Raw genomic sequence first — 27,166 nt, 5'->3', positions numbered from 1 at the left:
TAATATTTATATAAGTTTAAAGTTGGCAAAGTACTTTACATATGTTATTTTATTTGATTCTCCACAAAACCCTGTGAACTAGCTGCTATTATTATTATGATTTTGCATATTACAAAACTGAAGCAGAGAAGGGTTAAATGAGTTCCCCAAAGTGACACAACTAGTAAATGTATAGAAAGGATTTGAACTCATCTTCCTGACTACAGGTCCAGTGCTACCTGCTTGCTTCAGTGAATAAATAAAATTGTAATGAAAATTCAGGTACCAAAAGTTTTGAGAATATTTGAAAAATGCCCATTGTTTCTTTTGATTAAATTTATCTAATTTCTTTTCATTGCTAGCATAGTATAACACATATAAACTCTCTCTATTTTCCATTTTCCCTACATTTAATATTTAAATTTCAAGACAAAGTATAGTCTTATATACTCCCTGGCAATAAACATTCTCTTAATAGTGTTATCACATCAAAACCCATTTTTATAAAGTTGTCCTTCCTTTTGTGTAATAAAGAGTAAATTACCAAAATTAAAAAAAAATACTGAAGTTCAAATTATTTTCTGTTTTTAATTAACTTTTTTTTTTCTTTTCAGTGAGAATATGCCATGGGGAAGTTGTCATAGAAGGTGATTAATTTGTCAAAACAAGATTTAGAAATAAAAAAATAAAGCTAAATGAATTAAACATATCAAATTTCAAGCTGTCAATTGCATGAAACCACTTTCTCCATGCAGCCTTTCTCTTACACCTCAGTTGAAAGCTCTCTCTGCTTTGATCTATTATAAATTTTGTGATGGCAGGTAGTCTTTCGTTCAAGTTCTCAGTACTTAGTGCAGTGCCTTGCATATAATTAGGTCATAATACATTTTTAAAAAATCAAATTGAAACTCAGGTAATATTTATTTCAATCTGTTAGCCAGCAAGCAATTTTTAAGTGGCTATTATGTTTGTGTGCAAATGTCCTAAAACCAGGGCATGTAAAGAAACATAAAAGATAATTCTTGATCTCAAGGAGTTCACAATCTGATAAGGAAGAAAAAATGCAGACAACTCTATATAAACAAGATACATCTATATATGTATAGTACATATACACATATACAATGCATATTATTTGTGTATATTACATTTTAATAATTTGTTCATTTATTAATTCACTTATTTTTTCAATTGAGAGGCAAGACCAATTACTGAAAAAGGAGATGGGTAATATTTGGGGTTGATGGGACATGAAAATATTTGGAAGAATTTTTTAAGGAATATGGTATGTCAATCAGATATAATCAAAAAGTTACCATGATAAAAGCAAGTATTAGAGAATGTTAAATGACATAAATTCGCATTGGATCCAGGAAGAAGGAGGAATTTCTAGGCATGGGGGACAGCAAGTGAAAATGTCAGGAATTGGGAGATAGTGTCTAGTATACTTTTCTTATATTCTATTTTGTATTGAGGCTATTTTATTTTTAAGGGGGCTCATGATTTCCACTTGCAAGAAAGTATCGCATTACCATCAGCAGTGAGTATGCTCCCACCGTGATGAACCCTGAGGAGATCAAAGAAAAAATTTATGAAGACCTGGAGACCCTTATCATCCATATACCAAAAAAGGAAATACTTGTAATTGTGAGTGATTTTAATGCAAGAGTAGGCACAGACTATTGGATATGAGAATAGTTGAGTCAGAAACAACAACAGCCATACTCATTTACTACTGAAGATTTGTGTATCTCAAGACTTTCTTATCACCACCACTGTCTTCTATTTACCTAAGTACAATAAAACTTCATGGATGTACCTTCATAGCAAATATTGACATTTAATATACTATGTCACTGTAAGCTGAAGAGACAGACAATGTGAGAGTGACAAAGGTGATGTGTAGTGTAGAGTGATGAACTGATCATTGGTATCCTCTCCAAAATATTCACATTCAACAAAAGTGACAGCCACAAAGTATGGCAACTATAAGAAGACTTACTGGCAGCAGATTAGAGCACTCCCTTGAGCAAGAACACTTCATTTATAACTTGGAGGGAAAGCTGAGCCAACACAGAGTTGGCTACAGTGGAGCAGAAAAGGAGTGGTCAGCTTTCAGGTATTTGGTGTATTTATATTTACTCATCTTTGCTAGAATACTCACAAACATCAAGATTGGTGTGGAGGAAATGGTGGGGAGGTATTTACTTTAAAAAAGAAAATTTAAAAAAAATGATGGGGAAATTCAGAAGATGCAAAATGGAAAACGAGAACTGCACAGGGTTTACCAGCAGGATAGTTCATTCATCTCTAAGAAGGCAGTGTTTTAACCCCATCTAAAGTAAAGTATAAGCACTGAATTTGGATGGAAATTAGAAATTCAAAGACTTAGAGAGGAGGCATAAAGTTGTTTCAGGCCAGGGGAATGGCTTATTTGTAAGCATGGAAATGGGAAACAAGTGATGGGAGAGTGAATGTCATTTGTGAGCAAAAGCCGGAAAGCCAATTTAGTGGGACTGATGTAGGCCTCATACCTTGGAAAAGATTTCTGTCTTTATGCTAAAGGATTGTGGTCAGATTTCTCCTCTGATATGCAACCTTGGGCTGTGTAACCTTAATCAGTTTCCTAGTCTGTGAAATGAAGACATTGAACTAAATAGCCCTGAGGTGCCTTCCAACTATACATTTATAATATAATGCTATTTACCTATGTCTCCTGACTTTATATTCAAGGCCTTCATCACTATACAAGTGACCTTCTTAAAAGTAAAATATCTACTTTTCCATCTGCTTGTGTCCTACCTTAGGAGTACACAATTTGAAAAACAACATAAACAAATGAATCCAGAATAGACAAGTGCATAGTTTTACTCTTAAAAAGAAAAAAAAAATATGCTTAAAAGATTAGGGGAGAATGATAGGGATTAAAAATTAGAACAATGAAATTTTAGGTATTTAAAATCACTCATCAAGATGAGGAAAAAGTTCCACTCTTTTCACCTTACCTAAATGAGATGAGTATTCACTGTATCCTATGTGAATTAGGATGAAGGGAGAGACATAATCTTAAACAAGACATAAAATGAATGCATGGCTGAAGTATTTGGTCTATGGGGTTTGCTGGATTCTACCTTAAGTCACTGCAGATAGAGGTAAAGCAGAATTTCCTTGTCCCTGCCATCTTTCTTGTCTAAATAAGGGAGCCATAACAAATTTAATGAACCCAGTTTTACAAAATAGTTTCAGTAAGTCAGTCAACAAACATGTATTGTTTACTATGTGCCAGGCACAGAGTTAAGCGTTGGACTCAATCTTAATAAACACGGCTAAAGCTATCTTACACATGAGGAGACTGATGTCTAGTCAGGGTAAATCTTTGCCTAGGATCACACACCTATTTGATGTCCGTTCCATGATTAAGATTTAGAGGATTTTTTTTTATTCTAAATGCAGTGGTCTTTCCACTAAATCACATAGCAGTTAGTAATACCTCATGTAATAAAAGATAGCTAGCTAGCTACATGACAGATGGATAGAGATGGATGATAGAAAGAGGTAGAAAAAAATAATAAGTAGATAGGTGGGTGAACAGATAGATGGATAGATAGAAAGATAATAGATACATTAAGAAATAGCCAAAAACCTTCATTGGATTTTCAAGTATACTTTTATGCTCCAACCCCTTTATCATGGATATTGCTTTAAGTTTCTAAATGTTAGAGATCATAATAGCTAAGAATAGCTAACATATATATGGTATTTGAAAGTTTGCAATGCACTTTGTGTACATTATATCACTCCATTCTTAGAAGGTAGGTTCATGCTGAACAGCAATGCTGAACTTGGAGTCATAGGACCTGAGTCTAAATCATACCTTGAACTTACTATCTTAGAACTTCAGCCAAGCCATCTAACCTCATAAGATCTGTTTTACCGTTAGTAAAATGATGGAGTTGTGTTAACTGATCTTTACATTCCCTTTTGCCACTATGTCTTTGATTCTGCTGTATCACACATTTTTTTTTAAGATAAGGTAATAAGGGTTGCAAGAATTTAAGTCACTTCCACAGAGCCACCCAGCTCATAAAATACAATTAGATTTAGGTGTCCTTATGCCAAATCCAAAATCCAATCTACAAACCCACATTACTGCTATCTTATTAATATATTAACATTACTTTAGCATCTGAATTAAATTTTTACATTTTACTTGTTACCAAGGCACTTTCATGAAAGACACACACATTGGATAATAATTCATTCACTTTTATATTTCAACATAATGCTTAAAGTACATTTCTGTCACAGTAACTGTGCAATACATTTGAAAAAAAATTATTATCCTTAATTTGTAGACGACAAAACAGAGGACTAGAGAAGTTAAGTGTCTCAACAATTGTTATAGGTTTAGCATGTATTAGAAATGCTGAAATTGACATACAGAGAAAGATTACTTGGTTCTTAATGACGGTCACACCCTTTTGTAATATTAGAGCCAAGATATCAGCTGAGGTCTGCTAACTCAAAGCCCTATGTGTGTTTCATTGCACTATGATGCAGAATCGAAGAATGTTGGCATTGAAAATAAACGTGAGTATTATCTTCAAGAAACTTCTACCAGAGGCATTGATAGGTGAGGAATCTGAGCCCAAGAGAGGTGATAGTGACCCAGAAAAGATCCTGCAGCTAGTTAGTGACAGATTGAATAATACAAGGCATGGTATGTCATGTTCTCTAGAAACTGAGAAAAAGGGGGATTTTTCAATTAGTAAGAATAAGAATAATAATAAGTAGCAATTATATAACACTTTAACATTTGAGAATCCCTTTATACAATCTGATTTTATCCTCACAACTTCTTTAGAAGGTAAGTGATATTATTATCCCCAATTTACAGATGAGGAAAATGAGATCGGAAGAAGTGAAGTAACTTGGCCAGCATTACAACGCTGGATTTGAATCCAAAGTTTCCTACATTACTTACTTGCTTTCATATTCTCTTAGTATCAGCATAAGGTCAGAATAATGGAGAAAGACTTCCTTTTTACCCTCCACCAAAATATTTCCAGTATTTTGGGTGGGTTTATTTAAGATAATTTATAGAAGCACATAGAATATAGTTGTAGATATTATGAAGTCATGGAAGGGTAGTACTGTGTACTCTTGGAGGGAGTACATGCAGGAGATCATAGATCCATCACAGTTGCTAAATACATCTGTGACATAGTTTCTGTTATGTCAATGTTTTAACCCAATATTTTTTTTTTTTAGTGAGGCAATTGGGGTAAGTGACTTGCCCAGAGTCACACAGCTAGTAAATGTTATGTGCCAGAGGCCGGATTTGAACTCAGGTCCTCCTGACTCCAGGGCCTGTGCTCTATCCACTGTGCCACCTAGCTGCCCCTTAACACAATATTTGTTTATGAGAATTGATTCTGTCATTTTTCAATAAAGTTTGTAATATGATATAATTACTTTTGTACTAAGAAGATGCATTGAAGCATGTTGAATTTCTCCTGTGAACCTGCATCCATTCACAGCTGTACCATCTCCCAGACAAGTTAACTGATTGATTTTGTTGCCACACATTTAGAAGTGTATTTACTAAATCTTACTTCTGAAAATTCATGTTGAATTTCCACTAAAAGAAAAATATAAAAAAATGCATTACACATGGGCTAAAGAACAACATTCACTGTTTAAATCTTTTAAAACAAAATCAATCAATGCATATCTTGCACACAGCAGTAAATAGCATTCAAAACATTTCTATTATTCTAAAATTGCACTTGTGATATTTATTGTGCCTAAGATACAAATTTCTTGAGAGCTTCTTCTGTATTCCAAATAGAAATCTACCTCATATTAAATATCATGCAAATATAGCCAATATACCTACAAATGATAGAAAGTGGTCTGCTTATTTCTTTATTCATAAAGACAAAGTTTTAGAACATGTGACTTTAAAAAAAAAACCTTTAAGACTCATATGTGCTTGACTACAGTCTATTTTCTTCTAAATTGATTCTGAGAAATCACTCCTCACTAGTAGATGGAGAATCAGGAAGAAAAGATCCGTAACTCAGAGAAATACAATATTCCATTATATTTCAACATTCTATCACATTCTATTACATTTTTATTTTATGATCACTCTCAGGTATTGCAGGCATGAAATATGCGAGAGTCCAAAAATTAAGACCATTTTTACTCACAAATGCTCTAATGGTTCTGCAATCTCATCAATTCTGGAGATACTCCCCAGTGACACAGATTACAAACTAATCATTCCTATTTGGGAAGCTTGGGATCATAAAAATAGTTTTGAAGTATGCTGAAAGCAATCCAGACAACTTCTCTCCTTTTCACCTCTAGGCCCAGAGCCTTATCATCTAAACTATCTGTCCAAAATATCTGTACTATTAAAATAAGATATTTGTCAGTTATTTATACTATTGAAATAAGATTATATTTGTTTAGTACTTAGCACAGTGCCTGGAGTATAGAAGGAGCTTAATTAATGTTTATTCCACCTAGTCAATAGACTCTATAGTGTATCCATTCAAATGTATATTGAAATCTGGAGAGTAGAAATTATTTATCCACTTGGTCTTTCTCAGTGGACAGTCAGCCCAAATGTTGTTAAATGATTATTATTCCAAGGAAACCTGAATGACTTTGATGTGTGAAAGAGAAAATTTTTTATAAAATAGCCTATATGGTAATATTTTATTCAATCAAATTATAATTTTAATATAAGATGTAAAAAATGTGGCCCATTGCTAAATATCATTCATAAAAGTCATGTTTTATCATATATTTCTCTCTACCCTTATTTTTTACCACCTTTGTTCAGAAGTCCCCAAGTACAATTGTTTTCAATGATTTTCTTTGGAGGGTGTTATCAAGTGCTTTGAAGAATGTCTACCATTTCTTCTTCAGCAATTGATACTGTTGAGTAAGTTCCAATTATTTTAATGGTATTTTTTGCAAGTACTTTACACTAATAGGGAAATAGTTCATGATCAAATGTATTCCAAAATAATGGTCTTTATAATTCTGGGTATAAAATAAAACCCATTATGTTATTTCCTTTTATTTATTTTTTCAGGAGCATTTGTGAGCTATCCTTGCTACAACTTATTTATTTCTGCTTATTTTGTTTACAGAAAGAACTTCACAATTAAAGTGATTCAGCTCTTCCAGGAAATATGTCTGCTCTTTTGTGACTGTATACAAATCAAAAATTTAGTTACCAACAGATGAATTGAAATTTCTTTACATTCCATGAACAGTAAGATTCTCAGCACACTCTGCTCCATTTACTACTACTCTGCCATCACTTTTGTAGAAGCAGAATTGGGCCATGTAGTACTGAAGACCATTAACCAAAAGCACATGTATGCATGAACACATATAAATTCATGTGTATGCACATATATGTGCATATATATGAATTCACATATGTATGTATTTGATGTATACAGAATCCCTATAACCATGTGTCTAGTCTACTGGGGGTGTGTCTTTCTGTAATTAGCTAAAATGGTCATGCAAAACATATTTGGCCTCTTTTTGGAATCATACTTCAAGCCTTTCCAGCATGAGGCAACTTGCTAGAGATAGAGGTCTGTTGGTATTGCTTTCAAAAACCCAAAGACACCTCCATATCATGATAAGGAATAGATCATTTTAATCTAGATATTAGTCATCCGTGTCAATCTTTGCCTTCTATAATGTAAAGATGGCAAATGGAGGACTAGTGAAGTTTTCCTCATCAGGAACTCCTCATTATTATGCTTTGGAGGCTAAATTGTAAATACCCCTCTGATGATATTTCAATTTATCTAAAAGTTATTCAGATAAATGTTTTCTCCAAGTCCATTTATGACCTTCTTATCACCAAATCCAATGTTCCTTTTTTCTGTCTTCTTATCTACCTTGACCTCCTGCAATATTTGTCAGTTTTATTCATCTCTTTCTTGAAATGGTCTATTACCTTGGAACCATAACAGTGCGTTTGTTGTTATTTACAGGGCTCCCTTATTCTCTATCTCCTTCCCTACTTCTTCTTTCTCCTCCTATACTCTCAATTTTGCTATATCAAAGGAATCTGTACTTGGCCCCCCTTTTTTCTTGCTTTATCCAACCTGTTTTCCTCATGGGTAATTTCATTTAACTCAATATCATTAGTTATCACTTCTATGTAAATGTTCTAAGTTTATCTTCCCTCTCCTACCTCTCTTCCAGAGTTTCCAGTTTCATATTTGTAACTGCTTATTAGATATCTCTTGCTAGATATCCTACCAACTCAAACTATGTCTCAAACTAAATCTATCATCTTTCCTCAAATTTCTTCAAATTTTATTTTTCATGTATTTTTCCTTTCCATTTTCATTGACATTCCCCTAGTTTGTTCTAAGGGATTATTGCCCACACTAATACACACACACACACACACACACACACACACATATATATACACACACATATATATGTATATACACACTTATTTATATGTACATATATATACACACATATAAATATATATATGTATACACACACATACACACACACACACACACATATGTAAAATCACCTGTAAATTCACTCATTTCCATCCATTTAAGTTCACTGACACTCAAAATGTTGATGTTTTATCTTTCCATCTCCTGTTTGTCCACATTGGACTTACCTTGCTCATAGATCTTACATTCCAGGTTCCTGTACAATATCGTTCTTTACATCATTAGACTCTCATCACCTGACACATCCATAGCTGAGCTTCTATTTCGGCTTTGGCCCAGTCTCTTTATTAGTACTGGGCCTACTTGTCATTGTCCTCCACTCTTCCCCAGCCGCGTATTTTACACCTTTCAACCTGAGAGCTCATCTTCTGCTGTCATCTCTTTTATCATTTTAATGTTATCAGTGGAGTTTTCTTGGCAAAGATATTTTCCAATTCCTTCTCCAATGTATCACCTTTTGTCAGAACTCTCTGCTATGACCAGTCCATCTTGGGTAAGCCTTTCCAGTATAGTTTGTAGTTTCATTAAGCAACATAAGCCCCTTCACTATGACAAAGTTACAGAATTGATGATTTCAAATGGTGATGCTGGAAAAGACTTTTGAGAGTCCTTTGGAGTGAAATGAAATCAAATCAGTCAATACCTAAGGAAATTAATTCAGACTATTCACTGGAAGGTCAAATATTGAAGTTTAAATACTTTGGCTGCATATTGAGAAGATAGGACTCATTGGAAAAGACCCTGATCTTGGGAAATATTGAAGGCAAAATGAAAAGGGAATGTCAGAGGATGAGATGTATAGTCTCATGGAAATAATGAACACGAACTAGGACAGACTTCAAGAGGTAATGGAGGATTGAAGGGCCTGGAATACTATTGTCCATGGGGTCATTAAGAGTTGGGCATTACTGAACGACTGAACAACAACAATAAAGTCCTAGTTTGGGTCCTCATCACTTCTTACACTGTACTACTAACCAATCCTCTGGCTACAGTCTTTTCCTTCTCTAAGCAGAAATTTTCATGGTTGCTCTTGTTATATTCCTCGTCATGTGACTTTCTTGCCTCAAATCTTCATTGGATCCCCATTACCTACAAAATCTTGTTTAATTCCTTATCCTGGAATTCATGGTCTTCCAAATCCTACTCTGACCTAACATTCCAGCCTTGCCTTTAACTACCATGTATGCCATTTTTGAGCACATAGTGCCTTGCACAGACCCCAGACCATCCTTTGTGCTTAATAAATGATTGTGAATGGATTGATGTAAACAGGAGCACTCATTCAATGCTCACTCTTTTCTGATTGCAATGGGTTTCTCATTCAATATCTGCATACTGAAGTTCCTCCTTTCCTTCAAGGGTCAACTCAGGTATTACCTTATCTAAAAAACAATCCCTAATCCCCCCAGCTATAATTATTCTCCTCATCGAATTTCATTTTTCACTTTCCACAATGATTCCTTTCCACATACATACTACATTATTTCTGTTACAGTGATTTGTATATTTCTTAAACCTTCTGTTTGATGATTAGATCCTTGAGTGTATGGGGTATATCACTATATCTGAGTGTGTATGCATATGTATGTATGTATGTGTGTGTATTTATATCCCTAAAAAATGTCTTCCTCAAATGAGCACTTAAATAAATGGAAGTCTAAATGAATCTACTTTCTTGATATGTTTTAAAAGAACAAAATATTTGCATTATTATTGTTGATTGTTGAGAAATCATGTCTAATACCTGCTCATTCATTTTAAAATATAAAGTCTTCTTTGTAGCCAAGTATCAGAACCCGTGAGCATTGGAATGACCCGGTCCTGACCTCTCACATGGATTTAATATTTCCCTTAAGTTTTACCTGGTGGTTTCAATCAAGGGCATCTAGATTAAAAACTTAAAGGCTGAGCAGCTCAGAGACAATCTTTTCCAAATAACACTTATGCAAATTATCTAGTTCATGGGAGGTTCCTAAATGTGTGTCTTGTAGTTTTCCAGGAGTTTATAAATAGCTGAAAAAAATTCATCACCACAAGTTGTCATGGATAGTTCCTTTTCCCTTGCTGCTCATAACCAGGGGCCCTTGCCGTGACCTAGGGAGTTAAAATAGCAGCATAAGTTTAAGCATCATTATTAAAAAAAAAAAAACACTTATTAGAACACTTAATATGTTGCAACAATTATTTCAGTACTGTTTCAGCAAGTTTAAAGATTGCAGCCAGAAGTGTGTAGGAAAGTGAATTTCTTTCCGAGAGATGTAAGTTTATGATTTTATATATAAATTAATTTGTTTAGAAAAATTAATGATAAAGATTAAGATCTCTCTTTAAAAAATGTTTTAAGAAATGAATTTTTTTCTTTCTGTCTATTGTTTCATTTTTACCAAGACCAATAGCAATTTCAAAACAATAATGTTGCCTTTATTTTTAATTTTGAGAATGTGTCACTTTTAACATTACATGATACAGGTATGTATAGGACTTATGAAAGTCACTGTCAAAATAGATCTTGAATACTGTCGACATCTGTGCTATTTATTTTTTTCAAAGTACCAATTTCCTTGTATAATTTGAGTCAATGCCATTTGGGATTAAACAATCTTGTCACTTTGTATTTTATCAAAAAGAAGATTTCTAGTTCAGTGTGGTAATAAATGTTGGGGTAATTCAATATGTGTTGTTGCTTTAGCCTGTATTTATCCTCATGTTTTTTTTTTCTAGGATAATCAATTGATTTTCATTTATGTGACACTGAAATTCTTCCCAGAGAATAAACAAACAAACAAACAAACCTTTATTTATGATATCTATAACAAGATTTGTCACCTGGATATTTGAAAGGGATAACTAGGATTTTCAGTTCTGGAATCTGAAGTCAAGTTCAGCAAGTTTCCATACATACTTACATTTTTTTTCCCCCACAATCTTATATGACTTTCAAAATGTTTATGCTATTTCCCGCACTAGGTATCCCAACTTCTTTCCATTCATTTTTCTTTTTCCATTTCCCTGCCTACTTTCTACCCTCAAAAATCATATCCTTTGGAACTTAATGGATTTTTCTTGAAACTTCTACTGTGAAAACAAGTTGTTCAGATTAGTCAATCAGTAAAAGGCAAATTCATATAGTCAATCTCTCTCTCTCTCTCTCTCTCTCTCTCTCTCTCTCTCTCTCTCTCTCCCTCTCTCTCTCTCTCTCTCTCTCTCTCTCTCTCTCTCTCTCTCTCTCTCTCTCTCATTTTGTTGTTCTTTATTTTAAGGCATAGTTACCTGGAAAAAAGCTAACAATATATTTGGAAATTAAGATGATCTAAAAAAACAAAAATATCAGTAATATTTTAAAAAAATTGAAAATTTAGAAGAGAACCACAAAAGTTATTTTCTGGTAGAGTTTAAATTCATCAATAGAAAATAGTTACATACTCTCTAAGCAGGTGCCAACAGACCACTTAATCCTGTTTGTTATGGTAGGTATATGCGCAAGAAAATATAAATTTAATTTTATACTACCTCCAGCTAAGCTGTTTATCAGGAGGGAGAAGCCTGATATAGTTTTTTTTTTCAAAAAAGAAAGAAAATAAAAATTCAAAAGTGGTAAGTTATTGGCTCCTTGGAAGGATGAGGCAAAGCCAACCTCAACATTCTGAGTCTGAGAGCCTAAGAGAGGGATGATGCTATTGAGAAGTATACTGATATGAGACAGGTAGCTTACCTGAAGGGTGAAGATGAATTTGGATTAAAATGTTTTGAGAATGAATGTCTAGGACATAGAGTTATGGAAGAGGAGATAACTGTTGATGTTGAGTGGAGTTAGAGACTTCATTCATAAACAAAAAGGATAATTAAGGCCTTAAGAATAATGTTAAAATTGGTTTAAAAAACATGATTATGGATAGGCCCCATTTCTTCTAAATTAGAAATTATTTTACATAATGGGTGGAGCATTGAATCTGAATTTAAAGCACCCTAAGTTCAAATCCTGCTATTTGTTAAGTATGTGACAATTTGTGAACAGCTTAACTTCTTTACTTTCCAGTTTTCTCATCATTAATCCTCAATTAACCTGTTAATTCCTTTGTATATGGAAATATTCATACCTGTAGCATGTACCTGAGAGAGTAAATGTGAGGCTTATATGAGATAGTGTACATAAAGCACTTTCCAAAATAAATGCTACAACTGTGTTTTATACACACACACACACACACACATATACATATACATACACATATATACACATACATATATATACATATATATATACATATAACATATATATATATATATATATATAGTTGTGGGTTGTTGTTATTAGTGTTAGGCAATTTCTAATTAATTTATAACAGAAAAAAATGATAAATTTTTACTTATCCTTGCTAATGGAGGAAACTAATAGAATAGATAGTTAATGTAAAAATTATATTTCTCATAGCAATATTTGCTTGTTTGTGATTTTGCAGTGGTTTTGAGACAAAAGTATAATGGATAGAGTGATTTCACTGGAGTCAGGAAGACTTGAATTCATATCCAACCTTGATACTCACTAGGTGTATGACACTGATGAGTTACTTAACTTTTGTTTTCCTCAACTTTAAAATGTGGATAATATTAATTCCTACCTGGAAGGATTCTTATGAGAATTCAAAGACATAATATTTGTTAAAAGCCCTGTGAATGTCTGGTACATAATAGGCACTTCATAAAGATTTATTCTTTCCCTGCCACAAAACATTCCAAGTGAAATAATGATTCAAAGCAATACTGGTTTGTTTTTGCAAATAGTGAAAAGTTATCCAGATTCCACATTACTGTATCTATCCAGAGTTTTTCTTATCTGACTATTCCATATTTCTAATAGCAAGACAAAGAATTTCTTAGGCAGAGGAACAGCCCTGATTAAATGTAATTTGCATTCAAACTAAATCTAAGTTTCAGGCTGTCTACTCTAGCAGAGTAAAGAGAGTGATTGATGAAGGTCTAGGAAATGCATAGAATTTCATGCAGGCAATTTTCACTGAAAAAAGTCTAGCCACTGAGAAGAATGAAGTTTAAGGGCACCAGACAGGGATTTGGGTGACAGGTGACTCAGAAGAATCTATTGAAGAACTATGTATCAGGCCAGTACTGGGTCAGAAAACCAGCTTTTTATTTTTTAAATACAGTTCATTAGTACTTATAATTTATCTTTTACAGCTTGATGAATTGTGACAGATGCTGGGGACACAAATAGAAAAGAATCCGTGTTTTAAAAGTTAAAAAATTTGCCAAGGTTTTGCTTTGATGAGGCTTGATTCATTCAACTTAGGTGGTGGCCAAGGAGCATGGATTTCTAGTCTTGTAACACAATGAGTTGCTTTATAAATATGATAAGGCCAAAATGAGCACTTTGCACTTTCATGGTTAGGGAGAAGCAATAGAAATCTGGAGTTTTTTTAACCTAAATGTTGGGGGTAAGAATTTGGAGGGCTAATGTATGCACCTTTACATAGACATGTTCTGGGGTACTAAAATGTTAGAATGACTAGTATAAAGTTTTATGTGACAAAAAAAGCAAGCATAATGTAATCTCTTCCCTCAAATTTTGAATTTTTTATTTTTTATTTTTTGCTTTTTGGTGAGGCATTTGGGATTAAGTGACTTGCCCAGGGTCACATAGCTAGTGAGTGTTAAGTGTGTGAGGCTGGATTTGAACTCAGGTCCTTCTGACCCCAAGGCCAGGACTCTATTCACTGCACCACCTACCTGCCCTCATATTTTAAATTATTTCCAGAGAAAAACAGGCACAGAAAAGTAATATGAAATATATAAAAAGTTAATGAAAAGTATTTTAGGGAGGTCAAAAGCATTTAGGAACTCACAGGAACAAGAAAGGTCATAAATAAGAAAAGCCACATGAGCTGTGCTTTGAAAGAAGATAGGGATATTAAGAGGTGGAGGTAAGAAGGGAATACCTTCCAGGCATTTTAGACCAATTATACAAAGGCATAAACATGGTATGGAATGTGTGCAGTATTAAAAGTAATGTAATTTGGATGTAACAGTTTTTGAAAGAGGATAATATGCATTAAGCTTTGAAAGGAAACCTGAAATTAGTTTATGAAAAGATTAGAATTCACAAAATAGGAGATAATGATTTAATCTTATTGTTGAGTGGTATTTAGCAAATTTGGAAAACATAACAGTGGCCACTGGATTAGAAAAGATCAATTTATGCCCCACTCCTAAAGAAGAACAATGCCAAAGAATATGCAACTTACTGAATAAATTATGGTGTTTTCACAGGCCAGCAAGGTTATACTTAAAATTCTGCAAGCTAGGTTCCAGAAAACAAAACAAAACAAAACAAAATCTACTTCTGCTTCCTTGACTACACTAAAGTCTTACCCTATGTGGATCACAACAAAATGTGGCAAGTCCTTAAAAAATGGGAGTAACAATTCATCTTATTTCTCTCCTGAGGAACCTGCATGTATGCCAAGAAGCAATAGTTAGAAGTGAACATGTGACAATTGTTTGGTTTAAGATTGGAAAAGGAATACAAAAAGCTGTATATGGCCACCTTACTTATTTAACTTATATGGAGAGAACATCATGTGAAATACAAAGCTAGATTAATCAAAAACTGAAGGTTGCTGGGAGAAATATCAACAAATATCAACAATCTTTTCTTTTCTTTTTTTTAAAAATGTATTTATTTTTAGTTTTCAACATTTACTTCCACAAGATTTTGAGTTTCAATTTTTCACCCCAACTTGCCCCTCCCTCCACCCCAAGATGGCTTGCATTCTGAATACACCTTACCCTAGTCTGTCCTCCCTTTTATTTCTCCCCTTCTTTTATCCCCTTCCCATGCTATTTTCCTGTACGGCAGGATAGATTTCTGTACTCCATTTCCTGTATTTATTTACCAGTGGCATGTGAAAACATTTTTTTCAACACGTGTTTTTAAAACTTTAGGTTCCAAATTTTCTCCCTTTTTCCCTCCCCATCCACCTTCATTGGAAAGGCAAGCAACTCAACATAGGTTATACACGTGCAGTTATGCAAAAAACTTCCATAGTAGTCATCATGCTGTGAAAAACTAACTCTATTTCCCTTAATCCTATCCCACCCCCCATTTATTCTATTCTTTCTTTTGACCCTATCCCTCCTCAGAAGTGTTTGCTTCTGATTACCCTCTTTCCCAATCTGCCCTCCTCTCTATCATTCCTTTGCTCTCTTGTCCCCTTCTCCCCCTATTTTCCTGTAGGGTAAGACAGATTTCCATATCTAATTGAGTATGTACGTTATTCCCTCCTTAAACCTAATTCTATGACAATAAGATTCACTCATTCCCTCTCACCTTACCCTGTTACCCCTCCACTGTAAGAACCTTTTGTTTTCTGTCATTTTTTTGTGATAATTTACCCCATTCTACCTCTCCCTTTCTCCTTCTCCAAGTATAATCATCTCTCATCCCTCAATTTTATTCTCTAGATATGACCCCTTCATCTGCAACTCATCCTGTGCCATCTATCTATCTATCTATCTATCTATCTATCTATCTATCTATCTATCTATCTATCTATCTATGTATCTATCTATCTATGTATCTATCTATGTATCTATCTATCTATCTATGTATCTATCTATGTATCTATCTATCTATGTATCTATGTATCTATCTACCTACCTATCTATATCTATCTATATCTATATCTAATCTATATCTATCTATATCTATATCTATATCTATATCTATATCTATATCTATATCTATATCTATATCTATATCTATATCTATATCTATATCTATATCTATATCTATATCTATATCTATATCTATATCTATATCTATATCTATATCTATATCTATATCTATGTCTATATCTGTATCTATATCTATATACATACATATAATTTTTTCCTTCCAACTACCCTATTACTGACAAAGGTCTCATGAGTTATAAATGTCATTTTTCCATGCAGGAATGTAAATAGTTCAACCTTAATAAATCTCTTATGATTTCTCTTTCCTGTTTACCTGTTCATGTTCCACTTGAGTCTTGCATTTGAAAGTCAAATTTTCTATTCAGTTCTGGTCTTATCATACATAATGCTTGAAAGTCCTCTAGTTCACTGAATGGCAATTTTTTTCCCCTGAAGGATTATACTCAGTTTTGCTGGGTAGGTGATTCTTGGTTGTAATCCTATCTCCTTTGCCCTCTGGAATATTATATTCCATGCCCTGTGGCCCCTTAATGTAGAAGCTGCTAAATCTTGTGTTATCCTGATTGTGTTTCCACAACACTTGAATTGTGTCTTTCTGGCTGCTTGTAATATTTTTTCCTTGACCTGGGAACTCTGGAATTTGGCTACAATATTCCTAGGAGTTTTCCTTTGGGGATCTCTTTCATTTTTATTTTGCCCTCTGGTTCTAAAATATCAGGGCAGCATTTTTTTTTAAATTTTATTAATTTATTTTGATTTATCAATGATCACTTCCATATGCTTTTGAATTGAAAATTTTTCTCCCCCTTCCTCTCCACCACCCTCCCCAAGATGGCGCACAATCTGATATAGGCTTTACATTTACATATCCATTAAACACATTTTCACATTAGTGAAGTTGTAAGTAAAAATTAAAACCAATAGAAGGAACCATCAGAAAGATGAAACAAAACTCAACAGAAGGTAAGAATAAGTGATAGCAATTCAAATTCCATAGTTCTTTCTTTGGTTGTGGACAGCATTTTCCATTCCAAGACCTCTGGAGATGTCTTAGATCTTTGTAATGCTGAGAAGGGTTCAGTTTAACAATATTAGTTATCACATAACGTGGCTGTTATTGTGTACAAATTCCTCTTGGTTCTGCTCACTTCACTCAGCCTCAGACCATATAAGTCTTCCCAGGTTTTTCTGAAGTCATCCTGTTCATCATTTCTTATAACACAATAGTATTCCATTACATTCATATACCACAACTTGCTCAGCCATTCCCCAATTGATATGCATCCTCTCAATTTCCAATTCTTTGCCACCACAAAAAGAGCTGCTACGAATATTTTTGTACATGTGGGTCCTTTTCCCATTTGTTTGATCTCTTTGGGATATAGTCATTAGGGCAGTTTTCCTTGATAATTTCTTGAAAGATGATGTCTAGGCTCTTTGTTTTGATCATGGCTTTCAGATAGTCCAATAATTTTTTAATTCTCTCTACTAGACCTATTTTCCAGGTCTGTTGTTTTTCCAATGAGATATTTCACATTGTTTTCTAATTTTTATTCTTTTGGATTTGTTTTACACTGTCTTGCTTTCTCATAAAGTCACTAGCTTCCAATTGCTTTATCCTAATTTTTAAGGAAATATTTTCTTCAGTAAGCTTTTGAACTTCCTTTTCCATTTGGCCAATTTTGCTTTTTAGGGCATTCTTCTCATTATCGGCTTTTTGGACCTCTTTTGCCATTTGGGTTAGCCTATTTTTTAAGTTGTTATTTTCTTCAGCATTTTTTTTGGTCTCCTCTAGCAAGCTGTTGACTTATTTTTCATGATTTTTTTTGCATCACTCTCATTTCTCTTCCTAGTTTTCCCTCCACTTCTCTACTTGTTTCTCAAAATCCTTTCTTAGCTCCTCCAAGACCTGGGACTGGTTCATATTTTTCTTGGAGGCTTTGGATTTAGGAGCTTTGACTTTGTTGTCTTCTGGTAGTATGTTTTGATCTTCTTTGTTAACAAAAAAAGATTCTATGGTCTGACACTTCTTGCTAGGTTTGCTCATGATCCAAGCCAATTTCTTGAGTTATAAACTCTGTATTAAGTTAGATGTCTGCTTCCAATGTGGAGAATGTACTGTCCCAAGCTTTGGGGGTTTGTACAGCTGTTTTTAGAGATACTTCTGTACACCTGTACACCTGTAAATTCACCTATAAATTTTCAGTTCTTCCAAGGTGGTATGATAAGTGGCGAAGTATTTACTCCTTTCTGGCCTGTGCTCTGGTCTCTAAGTGACCATAAGCACTCCTTTCCATCCTGGAACTGTGAGGAGGATTTTCTGTTCACAGCCACTACAAGATCCACCATGCCAGCACTCCTTCTCACCCCAGGACCACCCCTCAGATCTGTGACCCGCATCCAAGTATGGGCAAAACAAGAGATTCCTGTCTCAACTGACCAAGAGATCCCTGCAATCCCCTTCTGATCAGACACCCAATTCCCCCTCAGTCTGTGGGCTGGAAGCTCAGGACACAGCCACCACCCTGGGGGCCACGCTCGCTCAGGAACTGAGGCTGAGACCTAGCTCCTCTCTCAGGAAAGAAGCAGAATTTTCCCACTGACCTTCTAAGTTGTCTTTGGCATTTGTGAGTTAAGTAGTCTGGAAACCACCACAGTGGCTGGCAATTCAGTCCTCTGAGTCCTGCTCCAGGATCGCTGCGGCCTGAACTCCCACAACAAACTGCATTCTCTCCCAGCCTGGCGGGATATACCTTTCTGGTCAACCATCCAGGTTGTCTTGGGGTGGAAATTTATTTCATTTTATCTTTTTGTGGGTTCTGCTGCTTTAGTATTTGTTTAGTCATTTTTTGTAGGTATTTGGAGGGGTTTGGGGGAGAGCTCAAGCAAGTCCCTGCTCTCACTCCGCCATCTTGGCTATGCCTAAACAGTCTTAGATATGCAGACAATACCAGAACATAATGATATGCAGAAAGTAAAGAAGAATTAAGAAGCTTCTTGATGAAATTGTGAAAGAGGAAAACACAGAAGCTAACTTGAAGCTTAACATTAAAAACCAAAACAAAACAAAGAACTAAGATTTTTGCAACTCGTCCCGTCACTTCCTGCTGACTAGAGTAAGAAGAAGCGGTGTCAGATTTCATATTCTTGGACTCAAAGATCACTGCAGATGGTGACTGTGGTCAGGACATTAAAAATGCTCCTTGGTGCTAAAACTATGGCAAATCTGGACAGCATTCTAAAAAGCAGAGATTTTACCTCACCAACAAAGGTTCATAGAGTCAAAGCTATGTGTGGCAGTGAGAGTTGGACTATAAAGAAAGCTGAATGCTACAGAATTAATGATTTTGAATTGTGGTGCTGGAGAAGACTTTTGGGATTCCCTTGGACAGCAAGGAGGTCAAATCAGTAAACACTTAAATTAATAAAAGTTTAATTCCAGCTATTCACTAGAAAGTCACATTTTGAATGTGAAGCTTAAATTATTTGGCCACATGCTAAGAAGACAGAACTCATTGGAAAAGATCCTGATATTGAGAAAGATTGAAGGCAAAAGGGAAATGGGACAGCAGAGTATGAGATGGATCAATAATGCCATGGAAGTAACAAATACAAACTTGAACAGATTTTGAGAGGTAGTAGAAGATAAAAGGGCATGGCCTGGTATGTTCATGGGGTTGTGAAGAGTCAGACATGATTGAATGACTGATCAAGAAAAGCATTCACTGGAGTGATACCATCAGACATTTACTGGAGTGATACCATCAGACATTTACTTTAGTAATATCAACTTGCCTGTTGTGTGAAAGTGGGACTAGAGAGGGAAGAGACAGGATGGAGAAAGATGAATTATAAGGCTATAAAGCTAATACAATCATTCAAATGAGAAGGAATCAGACTTTTATTAAGGTAGTTGCCATGTGAGGGGAGAAAGGCAGATATATGTGAGAGATGTTGTGGAGGTAGAATAAACAAAGCATCATAATTTCCTTGGAAGGGTGATGGAGAGGGGTAAGGTGAGAAAGGCTCTGAGATTGCAAACCCCCATAAAAATGAGAAAACCTAAAACGATTAAGAGTAAACACTGAGAACCAAAATTGTCAGAACTTGGAGGTAGGTTAGATAAAGAAGTAGAGAACTTCAGAAGGGTTATTTTAGACATGAAAGATTTCACCCATATTTAATGGTTCTAGGAGGTAAAGTTGATCTAAAGATTAAAAATTTTGAATAATGTATAAATATTAGTATCATTCACAGTAATGAAGAAATCATTATGAAGGACTTTAGGCCAAAGGGGGTGAAAAGTTCAGTTTTTGATGGATTAATTTATAATAATATTACTATATAAAAGTTCAACAATCCATGAACACTTGGAAACAGGGAAATGAATGTAGAATAAGAAGTTAAAGCTAAACTTTTAGATTTTCATCTTACACATATAGTTGAGACTATTTTCTAAGCTGAGTTCACTTAACTCCCTGAAGATACAGAGTAAAAAGACCTGAGGACATAGACTATTTGGCAATGACAATTAGATGACTTAAAAATCCAATAGTAACAACATCAGATACTCATCCAAGATAAGATCAAGAAGTAGTATTCAGTAACTTACAAAAAATTATAATTCACAGCATTTTTAGAATATATTTAATTCTTATTTTTCTTAAAATAAATTTATATTCTTCATACTTATGATAAAAACTTTCAGTGAATATCTGTGAAACAACTCTTCAACAATTTGAAACAATTTCATTAAGAAGTCAAAATTATTTTCATTTTCCCAATATTTTCATTAATTCTTGTAATCCTTTAGCTTATCCTTGCAAAATATTTGCTTTGAAACACTTTTCTATTTATATGCTAAAGAAATATTCAAACATCAAAATAATGCTAAACAATTTTCATATTTTTCTTTCCACCCACCTGCACAGCCAATGGTGAATAAATTTTGAGGAAAAAAGAGGAACAAATGTTTCTCGTTAGTGATGGGGCCAGTTTTCTATTGTACTGGTCAAAATGCTAAACAACTATCAATAATTCTATATCAAGTAGGTAAGTAGAATAAATACTAGAATATAAAAGCAATGCAGACTCTGATATTTCTGACAGTTCTATTTAACCTATTTGGTCTTTTACTGACTTTTATTTGTGTGCTAAGCAGGGAGTGCTGCAAGAGTTGAAGTGAGAGTTGTCAGGCCAGTAACACAGCTCCTCTAGGTTTATTGGATAACGTCAATGGATTGAGTTTTGTAGACCTAGGCCAACAGTAAGGAATTGTATATGAGTTAAAAGGAATTTTCCAATCCTAAATCTAATCATTCTTTGGGGTCAAACTCCAGAAGTGAAAGGTGAAGAATTAATTAAAATAATGACAGCCTGGATGTACATACCAGTTTATAGCTCTAGATTATGCATTAAAGTATTCTTTGTCCTTCCTCCTAAAAAGACGCTTACTAATACAGCCATAAGTATACCTTCCATGCACAATCTGGAAGCAAATGATCTTGATCTATGGCCATAGGTGTTCTCTATATGTTTTGTTAACCAATAGGAAAGCAATCTGAAATGATAAAAAATAAAATAAAATGAAAATTGCTTGAAAATTATCTTCTTTTAAGTTTTTTCCTTCCCTCTTAAACACTAAAGTAAGCTTTTAGATCTCTATACTTAATCCTATTAGGGGGTACAGCTGTCAGAGTGCTAGACCTGGAGTCAGGAAGACTTAAGTTTAAATCTGGCCTGGGATATTTCCTAGCCATGTGACCTTGAGCCAATCACTTAACCTGTGTGCTTCTGTTTCCTCAACTGCAAAATAGGATTATTTAATCATAATAACTCATGAATAATATTAGTATAATATACTTAAATGATGTAATTTCTAAATAATATAATTGAATAGAAAACAAGTCATTAATAAGTTAGTCATAACTTGTTAATATCATCTATGTCTCAGAGTAGTTTTGAGGACCAAAGGAAATATTTGTAAAGCATTTAACACAATATCTGGCACACGGTAGGTGCTTATGCAATCCTTGTTTCCTTCTTTCTTTAATCTAGTCTTTAAACATTAAGGGTGCTATCTAGAATAAGAGGGAGAAAGGAAAGGACAAGTATTTCACAAGGTTTTACTATGTGCCAAGCATTTTGTAAGTATTATCTCATTTGATCATTTGGTGAATAGGAGGAATTGGTGGAGGAATAAATTGTAGAAGATTTAGTTTCCCTTTGACTTTGCCATTAACAATACCACAATTTTTCTTTTTACAATTGCAAAGGCAGAAGTGAACAAGAATGAAAATACTCTGATAATAAATCTTTCTCTACCCTACTCTCTGCCTGATGTCATCTTTGAAGGACAGAAAGAAAGGAAGTGATTATTGTCACCACTTCAGTGAGTGTCCCTTTCATTTTATTCTTCTTCTGCTGTTGTTGTTCAGTTTCATTCAGTTGTGCCCAACTCTGTATGACTGCATTTGGAGTTTTCTTGGTAGAGATTTTGGAGTGGTTTGCCAATGCCTTCTCTAGCTCCTTTTACAGATTAGGAAACTAAGGCACACAGGAGTAATTGACTTGTCCTAGGTCACACAGCTAATAAGTGTCTGAGGCCACACTTGAATTCAGGAAGATGTGTCTTCCTGAGTCCAGACCAGGAACTTTATTCACTGCGCCACCTAGCTTCCCTATTTGTCTCTGCTGTTAGCCCATAAAATAATCTTTACTGAAAACATTTGACCTTCTCAAATTTTCTTTTGGATCGTAACCTATAGTTGCTGCTAGAATGAAAACACATTTTAAAAATCTAAAGATCTTAGCAAATAACTATCTTTTCTCAGGGCCAAGATTAGTGAAGCGATGTTTTTGGGCTTTAGTTAGACAGAAGAAATCCATGAGGCTGCCTTCACTTGTCTCTCAGCTGTTTACTTTCCATCAGTAAAATCCATACACTCTGAAGAGGAGCTCAACTATAATTAAAAGTGTTATTGAACTAAACACAATTACCAATGTTTATCTCCTTATGTAATTCTGCTGGCACCAAAAGCGGAGTTCAAACTAGTTTTCTTTTTCACATCTTTGTTAGACATTTTTTTAAACGTCTGGAGACAAGTACCAATGTCAAGTTTGGAGGAAGAATGGCTTATTTAGTCTTAAAGGTATTAGGACTAAAGAACCTTTTGTAACATTTGCCAAAGTAAACCAAAATGTTATACACACACACACACACACACACACACACACACACACACGCATACATATACAGATAGATAGATAGATAGATATATGCATACTTGTATCTGAATTCAAATCTAAAACAATAACACTCCTGCTTCTGTTCCAATTGGGAATCCTAGCTGTCAACATCATGAGGATACAAGACAATTGCACTTTTAAAATATCTTAAATGAGATTACATATAGTAAAACAGGAATAGCTATCTCTACCTCCCATTTGAGGATTTGAATCCCAAGGATAATATCACTTCAAAGAAAACCAAACATCTTGAGTGGGGAAATACTTTATCTTTCTATCTATCTATCCATCCATATATCTATCATAATACATACACAGTATATGTAAATATACACATGAAAATGTTTGATCTAAGAACTAAAACTTAAAATTGTATCTTTTTATGGTTTAATAAAATACCTCTGAAGTAGTAATTCTGCTTTTATTGCATTCTAAATGTATATTCCATGATATGGAATATAGAGATGGAAAAGAAATGCAAGAAACAAATTATATTAGCTTGTAATCATAACTAGCTCACAGAGATGTTGGGAAACTTCTCAGTAGCTATACACCATAAAAGTTGCATGCACATGAATCAGACGTTTTTTCCCATTTTAAGATGGTTTATTTTCTGTAGTTTTCGAAAGATAAAGCATAATAAAATTCAGTGTTTTTTAATATGTAGTATATGACATTATTTTACTGAAGAAGAGTAGAAAACTCATTTTTCCATGCCATCATTGTCTTTCTGCCAATCCAATGCTTTGTTTCCTGGGGTAAAGGGTATTCAGTACCTAATAGTTCTTCAAGCACTTGTATTGCTACCCCTTTTTACCATTCATCTTAACACTTGCACGCTTGGACATATAGTGGCTCCCTTTTTATTTTTTACCTTTGTTGCCTTTCCTTTCCAAATTCTTGGAAATTTGGCTTCTAACTTCATTACTCAAATTGAAACTACCCTCTCCAAAGTTACTAAAGATCTTTTAGTTGCCAAGTTAATGTTCTTTTTCTCAGTCCTCATTCTTCTTGACCATCCTGCAGTCTTTGCTATGAGGATCACCATCTCCTCACAGATATGGGATCTGAGATTAATACATACATATATAATACAAAATTATATGTACAATTAAATTATTATCAGAGGGAAGGTACTAGCAGCTGGGAAGACTGGGGAAAAAACTCATGCAGAAGGTGGGATTTGATTTAACTCTTGAAGGAAGCTAATGAAACCCAGAGAAACAAAGTGAGAGAGTATTATATATATATATATATATATATATATATATATATATATGTGTGTGTGTGTGTGTGTGTGTGTGTGTGTGTGTGTGCATATATACCTTTAAGTACAAAGTCATTTAATGTGTCTTTCACTGGAATATGAGTTCAATGAAGGCAGAGATAGTAGTCTTGCCTTTCTTCTATCCTTAGCACTCAATACCTGGCAAATACTAAATTCTTAATAAATGTTCATTGATTGACTAACTAATCTCATAGGGTTGTTGAGAGGAAATTGATTTTAAAACATGAAGTGATATAGAAATATGTCTGTTATGCACACATCTATCCATCATTGATAACATCTTTTACAATGCTTTGGCTATGAAATTACATGTCAAGAACGTGGTGCAACCTATGCTCCTCAATTGCTCTTTGGGTAACCTTCAACTTTAATTCTTCAGAGATGATAGTGATCCATATTTCATTGGCATGCAATATTATTCATATTAAAAAAAGAGGTGTTTGTTTTGATGAATGAGGGCTGTCTTATAAGTTGTTTATTCATCTGCATAGTAGGGTTTTTACAATAGACCTTTTAAATCATTTGATCATAATTATGAATTTTATTTAGGAGGTTGTGTAATATTTTAAGGCTTGCAACAATACTCAGTGTCATTTGCAAAGAGAACCATCTGGAGATCCCATGTATAGGGAATCCCTTCTTGATTTCTTTTCCTTTTTTCTCTTTGTAATAGATCCCTTGGATGATAATGATGAACTATCTTTAAGAAGCACATCTTTCATGCCCTAATTATAACTGATAAGAGGGTTTTCTATCTTTTTTACTCATTACATCTTTTGAAAAATCCTGTATAACTTTAAAATATGTGTGAACATGCCCTTTTTGCAAATGAGCCTCTCAGGTGGTATTTTAGTGTTCTGAATAGAATGATATTTCTTACTCAAGAAACAATAAACATACCAAAATCTTACATTCTATTCAACTTTTAGTCTTTTTGTCTCTAATACATGTCAACTTTGGATTGGTACTTGACTATAAGTCTCTGATCCTGAAAGTCTTCCTAGAACCAGCTGTTCTTAGTTTTTTAGAGGGTGGAATGAGGGGCAAATCATAAAAATAATGCAAACATTTTGTATAAATTCAATATCCTTAAAAAACATAGAAGTTAACATATCTCTCACATCTTAAACCCTTAGATAAACAGATATTCACTAACAATATTTTAGAAACTATTCCTCTGGCACGAAGATGAGACTTTGTTCTGCTGACTATTTAGCAGTATTTCTTCATAACAACACTAGTCTATGTCTGAAATGCAGGAAATATTGGGTCTTTAAAAAATAGCTATTCGTTCTATGTTACTCCATCAGGAACTGAGCACACACTTTACCTCATTGGGATGTGGGTCTGATGTACCTTTGTTGTTTGCTAAGATTAATAAGTAAAAAGCTCTCCAGAGAGCTATTTTTGCAACGTGGATTACCTAGCTAGAGTTTCAAATTTGGATTCAATGACTTATTGCGTGAATATTCCTTCAGCTCTGCAGTAAGCTGCAGTAGCACCTAATATGTATTAGAAGTTATTTAATAATGTAATTTATGTTACCATGGAGAGTAAGCTAGTACATACAAATCCATTACTTGAACACTGTGGCACTTTTCAGACATTGCAAACTGACAAACTGCTCTATTCTACTCATAATTTAAGGATTATTTAATCATATGCAGTTTTTTTCATATATGAAGATGGTGTGCTTCTTTCCCAGATTGTCGCATTCTGATCAATACACAACCTGTTCCTTTCTTTTATGCATAACATACCTTTTTAAGGTGGTTAGTTGGGTTGAAGTATGCAGTCTGTAACCATGGGAAAAAGCCAAGGAACAGAATAACTGTCATGGACTCATTAGAATCTTAATGTCTTTTACCAATCACATGAATGTTTCTAATCAACCAGACTACTATGACTTAAGGTGGAGAAATGTTAACTCAATTACCATGAAGAAGAAAGAAATGGGAAATGGATCTCATCCCTTCTTTACAGAGGTGGAAGAGCATATGTACAGAATTCTGCATATATTGTTGGACTCAAAAGATGAATATATTGGTTTTGATTATGTTTTTCCTCTTTATATTTTCTTCTTTGTCATGAAGTATGGCTCAACAAGTCATGATGATGGAATAGATATATTATAAAATTGTAGGAAGGTCAAAGCAAAACATATTAATCAACATGCTTTCAGCTAAAAAAATCAGCTAATAACTACTAATATAATTACTTTGCTTTTTAGCTTATATGAAAATACATAAAACATTCTATTTGTTATGTCCTTTTTCTGCTGAAAATGCTTCAACTATGTCTCCTTTTATGATAAAATCTAAATTCATCTGGTATTCAAGAGTTTCCACCATTTGACCTCAATTTACACTTCCATTTATAGTGCTCACTATTCTCCCTCAAAAACACTCTA

Source organism: Phascolarctos cinereus, unplaced genomic scaffold, assembly GCF_003287225.1.
Source record: "Phascolarctos cinereus isolate Bilbo 61053 unplaced genomic scaffold, phaCin_HiC Scaffold_4;HRSCAF=312, whole genome shotgun sequence".
NCBI lineage: Eukaryota > Metazoa > Chordata > Mammalia > Diprotodontia > Phascolarctidae > Phascolarctos > Phascolarctos cinereus.
This window is presented reverse-complemented; position numbering follows the sequence as displayed.